The sequence below is a fragment of the Ambystoma mexicanum genome, chromosome 1p (assembly GCF_040938575.1).
Source record: "Ambystoma mexicanum isolate Mex_15411 chromosome 1p, UKY_AmexF1_1, whole genome shotgun sequence".
Lineage (NCBI taxonomy): Eukaryota > Metazoa > Chordata > Amphibia > Caudata > Ambystomatidae > Ambystoma > Ambystoma mexicanum.
The window spans coordinates 1,492,394,779-1,492,413,663 of record NC_090921.1 but is presented as its reverse complement, the minus strand read 5'-3'; positions in this window follow the sequence as shown (position 1 = coordinate 1,492,413,663).

Below are 18,885 nucleotides of genomic sequence, written 5' to 3'. Positions count from 1 at the left end.
GGTTGTTAAATCTGGTCTCACATTAGTACGAGAAATGTATTCAATTTACAGAAAAAAACATTTTCAGTGATTGATGGAAGCTACAATGATGTACGAGAACAACATCAAATGTTAGCCGTCTCAGTTGTCATACATAAGATCTAGAGTAAACATATTAATTACTTGGATTACGAGGGCAAACTGTTGCTCGAAGTTCGTGCATAAGGACCATCATAATGCGCAACACAGATCTTGTGAGGCAGGCTGCCCTGAAGCAGCTCAGTCACGTATAGCAGTGGTGTGTCTTCTTCGGCTATGTAGGCCAAGAATGGTTTAAGTTACTTACCTGTAACTATTGTTGTCCAGCATGGGTCTGGTATGGATTTACATGCTCATAAATACTCCCCGTCGTCAGGCTGGGAATCCTCGGTAAAAGAAAACACTGTTTCACTTTAAAACTGTATTTCTCCTCTAAACCAATCGCTGTCCTCTGGGTCCTACTGCCCCCCCCCCATCCAATGACAGTCCTCTTCCTAAGCCCCGTCTCTGGCAGCATCTTCAGATTTGTAAGTATGTAAAGTGGCAGTATGACCAAGAAGAGCCACAGAGTGGCCAGAGGGAGGGTTTGCATGTGAATCCATGCCAGACCCATGCTGGAGAACAATAGTTACAGGCAAGTAACTTAAACCTTCTCCAGCATGGGGTCTGGCATGGATTTCATGCTCATGAATAACGAATACACAGCAGTACCATATTACACAACCACGGGAGGTGGCAATGCTCAACAGAAGCAATTAACACTTACCCCTGGAACACACACACCTCAAGTGAACAGGTTGTGTAGCACCGCCTTGCCGACTCTTGACTCCTCCCTGGAAACCCTGTAGACGCAATAGAACTCTGTGAAGGTATGCATGGACCTCCAATTTGCAGCCCTGCAGATGTCAAGCAGGGGCACACCACGTTGTTGCAGCGATCGCTCTGGTGGAATGGGCTCTCCAACGGCCCAGCAGAAGCCGGTTTGCCAGCCGATGACAGTGCATGATGCAGCCGCAGAGCCACTTTGAAATGGAAGCCTTGGACAAGGCCGTCCCATAGTACACAGGATCAAAGTTCACAAACAATTGAGAAGTGTTCCGAAAAATCTTTGTGTGTTGTATGTAGAATTTCAAGGGATAAGCAACGTCCAGCGAATACAAGGCCCCCTCTGTCGGCAACAAACGTTTTCGGGAAGAAAACAGGACACCAAGGACTCGTTGGGGTGGAACTCTTACAGAACCGTAGGCATGAAAGAGCGGTGTGTACGCAGTACCACCCTCGATTTGTGGAAAGTCAAACATGGTTTCTTACAGGATAGGGCCTGGATCATAGGTCTGCCAGAGGTAATGGCCACAAGGAAAGCCGTTATCCACGAGAGAAACTGTGGGGCTTGATGCATAGGTTCGAAAGGTGCCCCCCATGAGCCTCATCCGGACCAAGTAGAGTTCCCATGCGGGGACAGGAGCCTTCATCAGTGGAAAAGACCAAAAAAGCCCCTTGAGGACCTCCATGACAAGTTTGTGGGACCACAGCAAGGATCTACTCGGGGATCGTGTGTAGCGCGAGATGGCCGCCAGGTGTACCTTGAGGGACATGTGAGCCAGCCTAGCTTTTGCCAAGGACAGCAAGTATGGAAGAATCTGTGGAGCCTTGACCCTCAGAGGGGTAATCTTCTGCGACCAGCACCACGTAGCAAAACGCTTCCACTTATGGCTGTAGTACTTTAGAGTCGACGAGCCCCTGGCTTTGGCGAGGACTTCCCTGCAGTCTGCTGGCAACTCATAACCTCCAAACTCTAAGGCTGCAGGAGCCATGCCCTCAGGCTCAGCGATCCCAGGTCATGATAAAGGATTGCGCCTCTGTCTCTGGCAAGCAGATCCGGAAGTACCAGCAACTTAAACTCTAAGGCTGCAGGAGCCATGACTTCAGGCTCAGCGATGATGGGTCATGATAAAGGATTGCGCCTGCGTCTTTGGTGAGCAGATCCGGAAGTACCAGCAACTTGACTGGAGGCGATGCCGATAGGCTGAGCAGGTTCGGATACCAAATCTGCGTTGGCCACGCCGGCGCAATGAGTATCATCTTGCATCGACACTGTCCGAGTGTGTTCATGACACGTAGCAGGAGATTAAACAAGGAAAAAGCATACAGAAACAGACCTTCCCACGGAAAGGAGAATGCGTCTCCTTTCCAGCTCCTACGTTGGTGGAATCTGCTGGCAAACTTCTTGCATTTGGAGTTCGCCGCTGTGCCAAAAAGATTGATCAGAGGTTTGCCCCATTTGACGAACATGCTGTCCACCTGATTCTGACGAATTTCAAAATAATGGCAGGACCGCAGTTCCCTGCTGAGGGAGTCTGCAATGGTGTTCTTGATGCCTGCCAGGTGGAGAGGGACGAGGAACATCCCCCGCCCGATGGCCCAGTGCCACAAGTGCTGAGTTTCCTTGGGGTTCAAGTGCTCCCTTGCTTCCTGATGTAGTACATGGTGGTGGTGGCTGAAGATCCTCACCACCATGCCCTTCAGAGACGCTAGGAAAGACTTGAGGGCCCAGAACACTGCCTGTAGCTCTAGGATATTGATGGGCAGATCCTTCTCCTCTGGAAGCCACAGACCTCTAGTGTGTAGACATCCGGTGTGAGCCCCCCAACCTTCCAGAGAGGCATCTGTGGTGACCGTCTCCTGGTATGGCGCAGTTTGAAATCCCATCCCCCGATGTGGGAGTGCTCCCCCCACAACTCTATCGCCCGCTGGAACTCCTTGTTGAGAGGGATCTTGTCCAAATAAACTCCTGGACAGTTGTATCCAACGTGAATCCAAGAATTTCTTTAGGGGTTGCATCTGTACCCTGCAGAGATGGACGAGGTAGATGCAAGACGACATCATGCCCAGCAAAGACTTGATGGTCCGCACCGTGGCTGTCTTTGCCGTCGACAGTCACTGCACCTTCCCTTGAATGGCTGCTAGCCACTCCTCCGAGCGTTAAGCCAGGCAAGCCACTGTGTTGATTTTGGAACCAAGGAATAGCACGTTCAGCGATGGCATTAAGCAGGACTTCGGATAGTTTACAGAGAATGCCAGCTCCGTCAGTAGTTGGACGGTCTCTTTTGTGTACTCGTCGGCCAGTTCCAGAGAGCGGGCGTGTATCAGCCAAATCGTCCAGGTACGGGTATAGGTGTATGCCCTGCAGATGCTGATGGGCCACCACCAGGGCCAGGCATTTTGTAAACACTCTTGGGGCCGATTTCAAGCCGGATGGTAGGGCCTTGTACTGGTAGTGTTGTCCTTGAATCATGAACCGTAGGAACTTTTGATGTTTCCTGTGGATGGGGACATGGAAGTACATGTCCTCTAGGTCCAGCGATGTCAGGAAATCCCCTTTCTCCAGTTGGCCGAGCATGTGCTGCAACGGGACCAGCCTGAATTTTTGGGACTTCAGGTACTTGTTCAGACGGCGCAGGTCCAGGATGGGTCTCCAACCCCCGGTCTTCTTTCTTACCAGAAAGTATCTGGAATAGACTCCGGAACCCCTGAGCCATTGGGGAATGAGCTATATCTCCCCTTTTCGTAACATGGCTCGCACTTCTTCCAGCAGCTGTGGGATGTAAAGCTCCTGACGGGAAACCGGTGCAATTCGTGGGCACCTGCGTTGGAACTCCAAGGTGTATCCCTGGGTAAGAGTGTCCAGCACCCATCTGTTGGTGGTGATCTTCTTCCACTTGCTGCCGAAACTCATCACCCTTCCTCCCAACAGGGTGCACACGTGGGGGCCTGACGTGTTGGCCGGTTCAGGTTTGCTTGGGCGCTGGCACCCTGTTTGCGACACTGACCCCCCGCTACCGTAGCCCTGGGAGCGACCCCTGTAGGCTTCCTGCGCGGAGCATCGGGGAAGTTGCCTGTATGATGTGGAAAATCCCTTGGATGATCTCCTCGATTTTCTCCTGGAGGAGCGAAAAGAAGCTGAGCGAAGCTGCTGAAGAGTGCCAAGGGTAAGTTCCTTCTCCATATCTGTCTTTATGGCTTGAAGGGCTTCGTCGACCGCCTTCTCGAACAGATATTCTCTATCAGAGGGCATGTCCAGCACCTTCAAATGAGCGTCCTGAAAGTTTGTGGCCTTCAACCATCCCGCCAAAGGCAGACTGTTTCCCATCTGCTGGAAACCCATGTCGGCGATGTCCACTGCCACCATAATGGCATGGTCCGACGCCACCTCCCCTTCCTGAAAAAGGGTGAGAGCTTCCATTTTCTTGTCATCGGGGAGGAACTCCAGGATCGGGCCCAGCTTGTACCAGCTTGTACCAAAGCTCCCGGTTGTATCAGGCCAAGATAGCCAGAGCATTATCCGCCTTGATCTTGGATGCCGCTGTGTAAATTACTCTCTTTCCCATGGCGTTCATCTTCTTGTCATGATCACTGGCCCTACCAATACTGACCTTGCCCTTGCACCTACCCTAGTGTAGGAGCAGGCACATATGCACACAGCCCAAGGTTTCCAAGGCACCACTGGGGTTCTTGGACCAGGTTGAGAAAGAACAAAACAAGTTGGGCCCAAGCTTGGCGTGCCTGGCGCCACATTTCTTATTCATGAGGTGACTATGCCCTGCCACTTCTTATTCCTCCAACATGGAGGCAGAATAAAACAAGCAGCACTTAAAATGCTGCAGGACTGCCTTTGGGTGTGGCTGGCTCTGCCTTTTGGGTGGGGCTGGCCATGCTTAGTCATTGGGTGGGGCTGGGCATGCTTAGTCATTGGGTGTGGCTGGGTGTGGTTGGTTATTTAAGCCACACCCAGGCAAGGGTTCCCTGCTTCATGTTATTCTGCCACTGCAGCGTTACGCTTACCGGCCTTGCTCCTGCTCTCCGGACCTGAAAGAAGAAAAAAAACAGCTGTTAGACAGAGCTCTGCTCTACGGACCCAATCTCAGATCCTCGGCAGCACTCACCTGGTTATCCTTGTGTGAATTCTTGGCAGCAACATTTCTTGGCATCTGGGCTTTTCGACTCCTCCGTCGCGCTCCTGCTGGAAAGAGAAAATAAACAAAACAACAGCTAGTAAGTGGAATTACCGTGCAAAGTAGCAGGGTTATGAACAGTATTAACATTGCGCATACCATTAAGGCAGCAATTGAAGAAGGTGCAAGCAGCAATGTGTTTGGGGAAAACGCTGGCAGCTGCTAGACAATCTACAACAGAGCACCACGCACCAAAGGGGCAGTGCTCTGCATCAAGACACTATACAGAGCGTCGAGCATAGAAGTAACAAGGCACAGCCAGGACGCTGTGTGCCCCGAAGTAAAACTCTTACACGGCAAAAGGACACAAGTGCATACAGCACACTGCGCACAGCCAAACTGAACTTTAAAACCACCCTTTACAGACAATTATCTACGCCGCAAGGTGAAAGGACACTGATCCACACCGCAGCAGGCCTGGGCTGGATATAGACCACCACAGTCAGTGACGTAACTGACTCTACACCTATTGTGCCCCTGCTCAAGAAATAGCAGGATGGAGAGCATCTCTTCCCAATAAATCATGTGAGCAGCGACCACGAAAGTTGGGAACCGGGGTGTGGGGGTACAGGGTGGAGCCCTATCCACCACTCTCATTAACGCAGTATTGTGTATACCTTTTAGGATCACGCCCAGGGGTTCAGTTCCACGGGAGGGTCCTGACACAGACACCACACGGAAGAGGTTTCCTGGTGCCCCCGCAGAGCTAAGGTGAGCGTTACAGGACGTGAAGCCATTTCTGAACCTCTGCCTGGGCATCATGGAAACTTAAGACACAGACCAGTTAGCCCAGTTGTTGGGGGAACTCCGAGCTGAGGTCCACGCTGCTCGACAGGAAACAAACGCCCTACCAAGGGAATTAGTTGTGAACAGGGATCGAACTGATGAGTTGGCTCAACAGGTCCTTCAGAGTCAGGATAGTCAAGCCCCATTACCAGGGATTCACCCTCAGGCCCCGTCATCAAGTACAACGCCCCCCGTACAGGTGGTACTGCGTGGTGCTGTCCCTTTGGCCCTGCCTGAAAGATTTTTAGTTGACCCCAAGAAATGTCCTATCTTTATGAATCAGTGTCGTTTGCCTTTGTGCTATCATACCTGGGGGCGGAGGGGGGGTCGCTGATTGGTCCATTCCCCTAGTAAATCAGGACGATCCTTTGTTGCAGGACCTTGGAGGGTTTCAGAGAGAACTGGAAAATGTATTCGCCCGCCATACCAGAGGACAGGCCTTGGACAATTAACTATTGTCACTCCAGGAGATGATCCTGTGGGAGCGGTGCGCGTGTGGTGGCCAGCTGGCGCTGGAAAATTACATCCATGCGTGTGAACATGGAGACGACACCCGTTGAAAGTCTGGTGGGTGTAGAAGGCTCGGATCCCGAACTATCCCTATTTGTCTGCCGCGGGTCCCGGATCGGGGACAAGGACAAAATGGCGGCTGTAACAAAGGAGATGGCAGAGATCGCAAGAGCGCCGCTGCAATCATCCGTCTAGGACTGGCAAGGCCCCTGCGGTGAACTCCGCGATTATCGCCCACGGGCGGACTGGGAAGCGGAGAGAGAGCTCTGGGAGAGCGCACGACGGAGGACGCACAAACCTGAAGTGGATTTAACCCACAGGCTGTAAGGGCGCAGGATCCTGCCGAGCGAACTGCCAGCCGTGACTGGGCCCGCTGGCGCCCAGGAAGACACATTGTGGCAGCGCCTGAGGGGAAAGGCTGCGTGATTGTTGCATCGGCAACAAAGTAGCCGCAGACCCTGTGAGTGGTGAAATCGTGGGAGCGGCTGCTGCTGCAGGCCCCTTGGCACTGCGAACCTACTCTGAGAAGGGAAAAACCCCATTGAGACTGCCGACAGACTGAGGCTGATCTACAGTGCGTTCTGGATACCCTCGGGCTGGGTTGCCTGAGAGGAGGGCAGTCATGGGCGTTGTGGGGTACGCTGGGCCCCCCCTTGGAGACACGGAGTGAAGTGGATGCTGTGACACCATAGGGTCCAACACTGACACAGCACACCATATGAGAGTGCATTGGCCTGATCACGCCGGGCCTGCGCCTTGGAACGTCGGCGCGGATCAGCCGAACGGGCTGATTCAAGACTTTTTGTTGATCCTTTGATGCCTACTAGGGCCCCCTCTGAAGCACACAGGGGCCCCCTGAATATGGGTGCGGGAGTGCCACATTGGTGACCACCCTATACACCGGATGGCCTTGTGCCTGCGAAGCAAAGGCACGAAGGGGATGGGTGAGCGCTCTTGAGCGCTGTTCATGGATGATGCACAGCGGAGCCCGGTAACATAACACCGAGGGCGCGTGAGTACGTGGGAGGACACAGCCCACCCTGGGCGCGTGCGGCGGACAGGCGCAGGTTTGGACAGCAGTGGGTGGTTTGTGACCACGCGGACAGTGGTGTGAAGAGAAGCACGGCAGGGTCTTCCCCAACTGACCAGCAGGATGTCCTCCAAAGTGGTGCGACCCCGGATCAAGCAGCCCACGATGGAGGCCTATGCCAAGTCGCCCCCGGGCACGGAGGGGGGCAAAAGAAAAGAGACTCCTGTGGCGGTGGCGGACCCACCGGGTACTATCCAGGAGGTGCTGGCAGCAATTGCTGACTTGAAGGTAGCCTGGGAAACGAAGTTGGGCCTAGCCATGAAAGAGCTGCAAGATCGGAGCGGTCCAGGAAGAGGTGAACCTGCTGAGGCAGGACGTGCGAACGATTGCGGAGCGCACTGGGGCACTGGAGAAGGAGTTGGCCCCGAACACGGAGGCGTGCGCTGCACATGCTAAGGAGCTCCATGCCCTCGTGCAACGAGTAGGCAATCTGGAGGACAGAGCAGAGCAGGCAGAGGGACGCCATATGCAATAACATTCGCATAGTGGGTGTACCGGAAGGGATGGAAGGAGCGAACCCCACTGAATACGTTGAAACCATGTTTTTGCAGGAGATTACAGGCGGGGAGTTGACCCAGGGGTTCGCGGTTGAAAGGGCGCATAGGGCCTTGACCAGGAGACCGGCCCCAGGAGCCCCCCCGCGGCCGCTGATCGCGAAGATCTTGAATTATCGTGACTGCGAGAAGATTCTCGAATTTTTCCAGAAAGGAGGAACGATAGAAAGGGGTTCAGCGAAAATAACGGCGTATCCAGACTATACGCTGCTTGTACAGCGTAGTCGAATTAACTTCGGATCGGTGAAAAGGAGGCTTAGAGAAGCAGGCCATCGCTACATGTTGCTCTACCCTGCCAGGTTAAAGGTGTTTTACAATAACAGATCCCTTTTCTTCGAGACGCCGACTGAAGCGATGGATTGGCTGGATATGCAGGGTCGACCTCAGGAACCGGATGTCCAGATGGAAGGCTGGAGATAAGTAGCACTTTGCGGAGGCACCCATGGTGCCATAGTCATGACACTGGGACTGGAATATAGAATGGTATTGTGCTTGTGGGGAGGAAGTCACGGTATCTGCCGGCGGGTCCCATTGGGCGCACTTCTCCTAAATAGATGACCGGGAGCTCCTGAGAAGCACCCTCTGAACCCAATAGTAGTATACTTAGTTAGGGCACTGTTAGATTGGTTGATTAGATTGGTTCTCGGATACAAGACAGGTCCAGAAGTGGGTAGGCCTGAGATCCAGGGATGGAGCTGGGCAACTGTTGGGGGTTGGTGGGGAGGGGGGAGAGTTGTGTGCTGTGGTGTGGATTTGGGGGATAGGGAAGGGGGGTTTTGTTTGTAAATAGTAGGGAGAGAGCCGGAAAACGAACTAGCAAGGGGAGCATTAAGGGAAGGGTTAGGATGGAGATAGTCCGAACAGATGGCATTGGGTAATCTCAAAGTTGTGACCTGGAATGTACGGGGCCTTAACAGCTATCTGAAACGTAATAAAGTGATACTGTACTTAAAGAGGATGCGTATAGACATAGCCCTGCTGCAGGAGACCCACCTCACTAGGGAGAAGCTGGAGGTGGTCAGGAGGAAATGGAAGGGCAATGTTGTGGGTGCTGCGTACTCGGCATACGCTAGAAGGGTTATTACTTGAGTGGCGCCGCATGTGCCGTTTCGGGTGCTTGGCTCTACGGTAGACCCGGAGGGTAGAATGGTGGTGGTAACGGGTCTCCTGGAAAGCAGGGAATTGCATATCATAAATTTGTACACCCCCAATAACCCAATAACGACACAGCGGCTTATTTTAGGACCCTTTACAGTAAACCTGGCAGGGGGTACGGTGGTGTGGGGGGGGGGGACTTTAATTGTACCCTGAATCACAGGATGGACAGGTCAATGGACAGGTCAGGGAAAACGGCGCCGGCGGCTAAAGCGCTGGGAACCTTACTGAAAGACCCAGGCCTAGAGGATGTGTGGAGAAGGTTGCATCCTATGGATAGGCAATATTCACACTACGCAGCGCCACATGATTTGCACACAAGACTAGATTATATGTTTGTAACGGCCGAGATAGTAGGAGACATAGTGGGAGCGGAATACAAGGCCCGAGTATTATCTGACCACTCGCCCTTGGTAGTAGAGTGGAGAGACCAGCCCCCAAGACCGCGGATCCAAACATGGAGACTCTGGACTGAGGCTCTGCAGGACGAAGGGTTCCGGGAGGGTCTGAGGGATGCCATCGAAGAATATTTTGATATAAATACGGGAAGCGTACGTTCTGTGGGCACACTGTGGGAAGCGTTCAAGGTGGTGGTGCGTGGGGTAGCCATTTCCAAAGCTAAAGGGCTCCAGGGGGGTATAGAAAAGGAACTCCAAGAAGCGGAAAGGGAGCTGGAAGATCTCACACGTTGCGAGAACACTGCCCATGATAACAGAACCAAGATAAAAGAGCTACGGTTGTCCTGCAGTGCACTTTGGGATAGGCTGTGCAGACTCAATTATAGGAAATACACGGAGAGGATACACGCAGGGGGCGGCAAGCCGGGCAGATTGCTGGCCTGGCTATATAAGAGTGAGACCCCCCGCTCAGTGATCAGTGAGATTAGAGATGAGGGAGGTTGCATCTGCAACACCCAAGAGGGGGTAAACAAGGAGTTCCTCAAGTTTTACAGACACTTGTACGAGGACACGGGGGAGGATATGTGTCAAGACATACTGGACACATTGGAGGACATAGAGTTGCCCACCCTGGATGACCTAGAACGCGCGGAGTTAGACGCACCTGTCACCTCGGATGAGCTGGAGGTGGTGATTCAGAATCTGCCCACATGCAAGATACCTGGTTCGGATGGGTTGCCTAGTGAGTTTTATAAAACATATAAGCAGGAGCTACTCCAGCCACTGCTTGCCACTTTCAACGAGGCCTATGAGCAGGGGGAACTCCTATTGTCCCTCCGCGAGGCTGTGATCATCCCACTCTTGAAACCAGGTAAGTCGGCCATGGAGTGTGGGTCTTACAGACCGTTGTCCATGCTCAACCAGGACAGCAAAATACTTAAAGCAGTGCTGGCTAATAGGCTGAAGAAGGTGATTGGGAAGTTGATACACCCAGATCAGACGGGATATGTTCCAGGCAGGAACATCACCGATAACCATAGGAGGCTACACCATATCATTGACCAAACTGAGGAGGATACGGACGAGTTGGCCATAGTGTCGTTAGACGCGGTCAAAGCCTTCGACTCGGTAAGATGGCCCTGGCTGAAAGCAGTCCTGAGGGGATACGGAATGGGACCTGGAGACCTCAGGTGGGTCCAGTTGTTCTACAGCACCCCGATGGTGAGAGTCAAAACGGGGTCCACAGTCTCAGACACCTGGCAACTTAGCAGGGGGCCAGACAGGGATGCCCCTGGTCACCCATGCTATATATACTAGCATTAGAGCCGTTGGCAATATGCCTGTGACAACAATATGGGGAGGTGGGCACCTGATATCACTATATGCGGATGACATGCTTCTTTATTTGCGTTATCCGGAAGAAAATCTGCAGTATGTGTTGGAGGTAATGGAACGGTACGCCACCCTTTCAGGCATATCGGTTAACCCTAGAAAGTCTAGTCTGTTTCCTTTGGGCAGATATAGGAATGTCCCGTTACAGAGGCTGCCTATCCTTCCAATACCGTGGCAGATTGAGACATTTAGGTATTTGGGAGTAAATATTTACCACAGGATCGAGGCGGAACACAAACATAACACGGAAAAAGCGATAGAGGGGATCAAGAACAGCATGGTGTTTTGGGCTAGATTGCCCCTGACTACGATGGGAGAGCGGCCTTGCTCAAGATGGTGGTCCTGCCTAGACTCTTGCACTTTTTCGTGAATGTCCCGTTTTTGATACCCAGGAGCCTATTTGTGAAACTTCATAGCGTGTGTAGGGGTTTCGTATGGGGTAACTCCAGGAACAGGGTGGCTCTCTGGAAGCTCCAGAACCCGTGTGACAAGGGGGTATAGGCCTGCCAAATTTTGAACTCTATTACCAGGCGGGGCAGCTGCTTTCGGCCGAAGACTCGGCAGAGGCTAGGCTTCTGCGTGGGGACTCAGTCCCATACTTTTTGAAGGAAGTGGTGTGGTTGCGTAGGGACAAGCTGGTGGGCAGGGGGCGGCTGCTGAGGCTGGGAGATCTGGCAAAGGACCTGGAGGATGATGGGGGATTCGGAGCCCTACTCCCAGCAGGCCCCACTGGTGGCGCTGTGTGGGAGCGACCCTCAACTACTTGAATCGGTCCGTAGATACTGGGAACAGGTAGGCCTGGCCACCCTCGGAGACATATGGCAGGAAGGGGAGGCATTGGACTTTCAGAGGTTCTAGGAAGAGACGGGGGTGCATGGTGGCCAATATATAACTTACGCTAGGCTTGTGAAAAAGACTAGAGAAAGATGGCCTGAGACAGTGCTTGCGGAGGATCCTGACGCCTCCCTGGAAACTATGTATGATGTATCGGAGGGCGGGCACGAAATATCGAGGATATACGAGCTCCTGCGAGTAAGGGCTGGGAAGGAATTGCTCCAATTGAGACAAGATTGGGAAGAGGAGGTGGGAGGACCCATGACAGACGGGCAATGGGAGTGGGCCCAGAGATACCATAAAAAGGTGTCCCGGAACGCGAGATTCAGACAACTTCAATTGTACGTTACCCATAGGGCTTATCTGACTCTCAGGAAAATTGAAAAGTTTGGGGGACTGGCTACGCAGCAATGCCCCAGGTGTGGGGAGGTGAATGCGGGGCTGCTACACAGGTTTTGGGCTTGCCCGGAAGTGCACAGGTTTTGGGATGAGGTTAAAACGAAACTGGCCGGTGGGGGAGTGATGTTGGACGTGGAATCGACCTGGTCATGCATGCTTGGGCTTTTTCCTAGACCCCGACATTCAAAACACATAAGCAAGATGAAGGACTTGTCTTATGTTTTGGCCAAGCGCAGGATTGCCATGGGCTGGAAGGTGGCCCACAGACCTAGGGTGGAGCTATGGTGGGTGGACCTCTTAAAATGGGCGGAAGCTGAATCTGTGGTCTGGTTTGAAGCGGTCACTAGGGGGGGCGAAGAGGAAGTAGGGCCCCTGCTGGCCTGGCGGCAATTGGTGGCCTCTATGGCAAATCCTCACCAGGGTAACAACGGAACAGAGGACTCGGATGATGACCGCTTAAGTATGGTGCTACCCGATAATGCTCCAGTAGACGACATGTGAGAACTGGCTCTAGTTCAAGGGGGGGGGGGGGAGTTGGGGAGTTCTAATGGAAATGTGATGGTCTAATGATGTTTTCTCTGCATATTGAAACAGTTGTAATGTGTGTTTTGTTTGGTTTTGAAAATATAATAAAAAATATTTTAAAAAACTTTTGTCACTCCAACAGGGCAGTCAGAACCTGCTAACTTACATAGCCACCTTCAACCGACTGGTCGCAGAGACCAACTGGCCAGAGGAAAAGAGAACAACCCTATTCCATAGGGGTTTGCGGAGTGAATTAAAAGAGGTACTACCCCAAGTCGTGGACCCACCTGGTGGCTGTGCCAAGTTTATCGATCTTACAATACAACTAGATCATACATCCAGGATAGAAGAACTGATCGGGCATGGGCAGAAGGGAAGTCAGTGTATATACGTCCTATGGAGACTCAACCACGGCAATCTGAAAATCAACCAGAACCTATGCAGACGGGTGGGGGGTACGAAGCCCGCTTACCAAAGCCGAAAGGGAAAAAAGACGACAGCAGCAGCTGTGCTTATATTGTGGTAAATCAAGGCATTTCCTGCGCAAATGCCCCGTAAAACCCCCTCAGAAAACCTTAGGTGCCCTGGTAAAGGAGAACCTTGACCTCGACCCAGAAAACTCCAGCGCCCGGCAAGCGTAGTGGTCCGCTTGTCGAGCGAGGAGAAGGAACCACAGAACTCACACATGCCAGTGATCCTGATATGCCATCAACAGCCGTCTAAGATACACGCATTGGAAGCATATATACACAGCCGGGTGGTAGGAAACTACATTGATCAGGATCTGGCAGTCCAGATTGGTCTTCCCACGTGTCCAAAGGCTGCAACGGAGAACGGTACAGTTGATGGTACCCAGCTGTCCTCTGGACGTGTCACCCACAATACCGACGTCGTAACCCTCATCTGCCAGAACGGCCATAAAGAAAACATTACCTTCAACTTGATAAGCGTCCCACAGTTTCAGCTGATCCCGGGGATCCCTTGGTTGGAGGCCCACAACCCGCACTTTGATTGGCTTGCTAGAGTGCTGACCTTCTCCAGGGAGTGCACCCATTCCTGTTATGCAACGGAATCACAGCCTTCAGTGGAACACGTCTGAGCTGTCGACAACAGAAAAGGACCACTGCTGGGTCTGATGGGTGTCCTACCCCCCCCGTTTACCCTGACTTCCAGGACGTCTTTCAAAAAGAAAAAGCAGAAACACCACCACCGCATCAGGCGTATGACTGCCAAAATGATCTCGTCCCGGGTGCCCAGGTCCCTTACCCTCGTATCTACGCCTTAACGGAACAGGAAAACTGCCATTGAAGACCTACCTAGACCAGTATCTGGCGAACGGCTTTATCCGGCCAACAAAGTCTCCAGTGGCCTCACCGGTCTTCTTCGTACCAAAGAAGGAGGGGGACCTCAGGGCCTGTATCGACTATCGATCATTGAACCAGATAACAGTGAAAAACAGATAACCGTTGCCGCTCATTCCGGAACTCCTGGACCAAGTGAAAGACGCAAAGATCTCCACCAAACTGGACCTCAGAAGGGCCTATCATCTGGTACGAATAAAACAAAGGGACGAATGGAAGACAGCATTTAGGACAAAGTATGGCCTCTACGAATATCAGGTGATGCCCTTTGGGCTTTGTAATGTCCTAGCTGCATTTCAAAGTTTCATGAACGATGTATTACGAGCCTGTTGGACATCTGTGTTATACATCGATGATATCCTGGTATATTCCCCCACGGAGCAAGAACATATCAAGCATGTAAGGGCTGTTCTAGAGAGGCTACGAAAACATCGGCTGTATGCAAAGCTAGAAAAGTGCACCTTTCATGTCACCGAAATTGAGTTTTTGGGATTTATCCTTACCCCTCATGGCATCCAGATGGACAATCGCAAGGTTGACGCGATTCTCGACCGCCCCTCACCCACATCGGTCAAGGGAGTACAAAGCTTCCTAGACTTTGCAAATTTTTACTGCTGTTTTAGACCTGCTTTTTCTCAAATAGTGCATCCAATCACAACCTTACTGCAGAAAAATCAAGGCTTTGTCTGGTCCACAGAAGCCAAGACGGCCTTTCAAGAACTGAAACATCTGTTTACCTCTGCCCCAATATTACTACACCCAAACCCTGATCTTCCATATGTGGTTGAGACAGACGCCTCCAATATTGCCATGGGAGCAGTCGTTTCACAGAAAAACCCTGAAACCGGCCGTTTGCATGCAGTGGCGTTCTGGTAAAAAAAAACTCGCTCCCGCAGAAAGGAACTATGCCATCACAGACAAAGAACTTCTTGCAATCAAGGCGGCGTTCAAAGAATGGAGGCATTACCTCCTAGGGGTCAGCCACACGGTCACGGACATCACCGATCATCGTAACTTGCAATAACTGAGGTCTGCCAAGGCACAATCATCCCACCAGCTGAGATGGGCTCTGATTATCTCAGAGTACGACTACGTTATCACCTATCGCCCCGGAACGCGCAACGGCAAAGCAGATGCCCTATCTCGTCTGGGGAAAGGGGAAGATGCTTACACAGTCCCAGAACCAATCGTCATCATACATGAAAACAAACTCCTGGGCTTTACAACAATATCCCCTTTGGATGAACTACAGGCCGATGTACGGCGCCATATGAGTACAGAAGACCTACAGGCTTGGAACTCGAAAAGTACGAAACACACACTCAAGGATGGATTACCATTCTACATGGGCCACCCTTATCGTCCGACTGCAGCCCAACAAGAACGGATCATCGCCAATTACCATGACACGTTGTTGGAAGGACACCCTGGATTGACAAAGACAATGGCCAGGATCAAGCACGGCGACTGGTGGCCAACATGGCAAAAAGATATTGCCCAATATGTATTAGCATGTGGGATTTGCGCGCAGAACAAGGCTGACAAACAGAAACCTGCAGGACTCATGCATCCACTAGCAATGCCTCCCATACTATGGCATACGCTAACCCTGGACTTCATCACTGACCTTCCCCCCCCCTGTAATGGTTGTAACACAATCCTGGTTGTAGTGGACGCATTCTCCAAAATGGCTCACTTCATATCCCTGAAAGGACTACCCACCGCATCCACCTTGGTGAAAGTATTCTTAGAGCAAATTGTTCGTCTACATGGTTTCTCATCAGTCCTGGTGTCGGATCGCAGCAGCCATCATCCTCAAACAGATGGCCAGACTGAGCAAACCAACCAGACACTTGAACAATAATTAAGATGTTTGCTCCACCAATCAGAAGGTACATGGAAAGATATGTTATGGGTTGCAGAATACGCTTATAACAACTCACATCATGCCACGATCGGACAAACCCCGTTTTACACCTTGTATGGCTGACACCCGCAGACTTCCGTTTTTGACTTGCCAGAAGAATTGAAGATGCCCGCTGTAAGAACTTTACACACCAAAATTACCCAAAGTCTCAAGGAAGCCACTGAAAAATGTACACAGGCCAAGGAAAGACATAAAAGATTTGCAGATAAACATCAGAAAGAGGCCCCCGCTTATGAAATTGGCGACGCAGTATGGTTAGCTTCCAAAAATTTGCCCACTAAAGGTCCCAAGGCCTTCCGCCCCAGGTACTTAGGCCCATACACCATCGAAGCAATAATTAACCCAGTCGCTATGAAGTTATCCTTGCCTTCTAACATGCGTATCCACCCAGTGTTACAAGTGTCCCTCTTAAAACCTGTCCAACCAAATACCCGAGTGGAGGCACCCACGGTTCCTGTAATCATAAATGAGGAACCTGAATACGAAGTTAAAGAGGTACTAGATTCAAAATGAACACGGTCCAAGCTGTTTTACCTCATCGAGTGGAAGGGCTATGGGCCACAAGACAGGTCCTGGGAACCCAGTGAGCATGTGCATGCTCCTCAGCTAATTAAAAGATTCCATCGCGAGCACCCGAGTAAACCTGGGCCCAGAGTGCTGGGAACTACCTCGAGAGGGGCCCTGAGAGGGGCCTTAGGGGGGCGTGCTGTCATGATCACTGGCACGACCAATACTGGCCTTGCCCCTTGCACCTACCCTAGTGTAGTAGCTGGCACATATGCACACAGCCCAAGGTTTCCAAGGCACCACTGCGGTTCTTGGACCAGGTTGAGAAAGAACAAAAAGAGTTGGGCCCAAGCTTGGCGTGCCTGGCGCCACGTTTCTTATTCATGAGGTGACTATGCCCTGCCACTTCATATTCCTCCAACATGGAAGCAGAATAAACCAAGCAGAACTTGGACGGCCTTTGGGTGTGGCCGGCTCTGCCTTTTGGGTGGGGCTGGGCATGCTTAGTCATTGGGTGTGGCTGGGTGTGGTTGGCTATTTACGCCACACCCAGGCAGGGGTTCCCTGCTTCACGTCATTCTGCCACTGCAGCGTGATGCTTACAGGCCTTGCTCATGCTCTCCGGACCTGAAAGAAGAAAGAAACAGCTGTTAGGCGGAGCTCTGCTCTACGGACCTGATCTCCGATCCTCGGCAGCACTCACCTGGTTATCCTTGTGTGAATTCTTGGTTGCAACGCTTCTTGGCATCTCGGATTTTCAACTCCTCTGTCGCCGCTCCTGCTGGAAAGAGTAAAGAAACAAGACAACAGTTAGTAAGTGGAATTACTGCGCAAGGTAGCAGCGTTATGAACAGTATTAACATTGCGCATACCATTAAGGCAGCAATTGAAGAAGATGAAAGCAGCATTGTGCTTGGGGAAAAGCGGCGTTTCAGAAAGCACCAGCATAGCACCTTCAACGCCAGCAGCTGCTTGACGAGCTACAACAGAGCACCGAGCATAGAAGTAACAGGGCACAGCCAGGACGCTGTGTGCCCTGAAGCAAAACTGCTCAGAACTCTTACACAGCAAAAGGACACAAGTGCATACAGCACAGTGCGCACAGCCAAACTGAAGTTTAAAACCACCCTTTACAGACAATTATCTACGCTGCAAGGTGAAAGGACACTGAAGATATAGACCACCACAGTCAGTGACGTAACAGACTACACCTATTGTGCCCCTGCTCAAGCAATAGCAGGATGGAGAGCTTCTCTTCCCAATAAATCAGGTGAGCAGCGACTACGAAAGCTGGGAACCCGGGGGGTGGGGTCAGTACAGGGTGGAGCCCTATCCACCACTCTCATTAACACAGTATTGTTCATCCCTTTTAGGATCACGCCCAGGGGTTCAGTTCCACCGGATGGTCCTGACACAGACACCACACAGAAGAGGTTTCCTTGTGCCCCTGCAGAGCTAAGGTGAGCGTTACACTTCTTCCCCTCATTGTCTGGGGGAACAGATGATGATAAAGCCGGGTTAGTCAAACGTTTCCTTGCGGTAGCCGACACTACAAAGTCCGGCGGCGGTTGTGACCTCAAGTACTTGGGCGCGAAGTCCGGCACCCTGTACTTCTTCTGCAACCTGTCTCGTTTGGTTGGAACCGTGCATGAGTTCTTCATGAGGGCTAGGCCCAGAAAGGGGGTACTGCCATGATCGTCTTCCTCTTGGACTCTCGTTGCTGATACAAGATTTTGCTTTCTGCAGGCAGCAGCAGGAACAGCACAGAGGCCCTGGAGATCATCGAGTGGAATGATCCCACCTACTCTGGTGGAGAGACTTGGGGTGTCTAGGTGCAATCGATTTATAGCCTGCCGAGACAAACTCCTCATCTTCGTCGAGTTCTGTGGCTGTCTCCGTACCAGTGTCTGTTTGCGTGTCCGGGTCCGCTGGTGTAGTCGGGGCCGACGTGGTGGAGGAGGCTGATGTGGAGGCGTTAGATGGTGCCTTCTCTTCTTATGCAGTGGCTGATCAGGGGCTTGCAGCACCACAGGTGTCGGTGCTGGGGGCAACCTCTGATGGATCTCTTGTCACTAGGGTGTGGAGAGTCGACAGGATATGTCCCTCGGCTGCGGAGGGGACGATGGAGCGCTAGGCCCTGTGCTGTCGTCGTCCTCGTGGACGGTATGGACAGACTCTTGGTTGTTGTTGTCTGTGGATGAGATGTCCATCGGTTGAACGCAAACTTTGGAGGGCTGTTTTGGGGCCTCCTCGCCCCCCCCCATTCCTCCCTGAGGATTTTGAATCAGGATCTGGACAGGTGTCTTTCTCCCCCAACCCCCAGGGGTGCTTGCAGCCTTCGTTGCTGCCTTGGCGGCCATGTTGTGCCTTGGAGGCAGGGATACCCTTTGCGTAGGAGCCACCCTCGTCGGATCGGC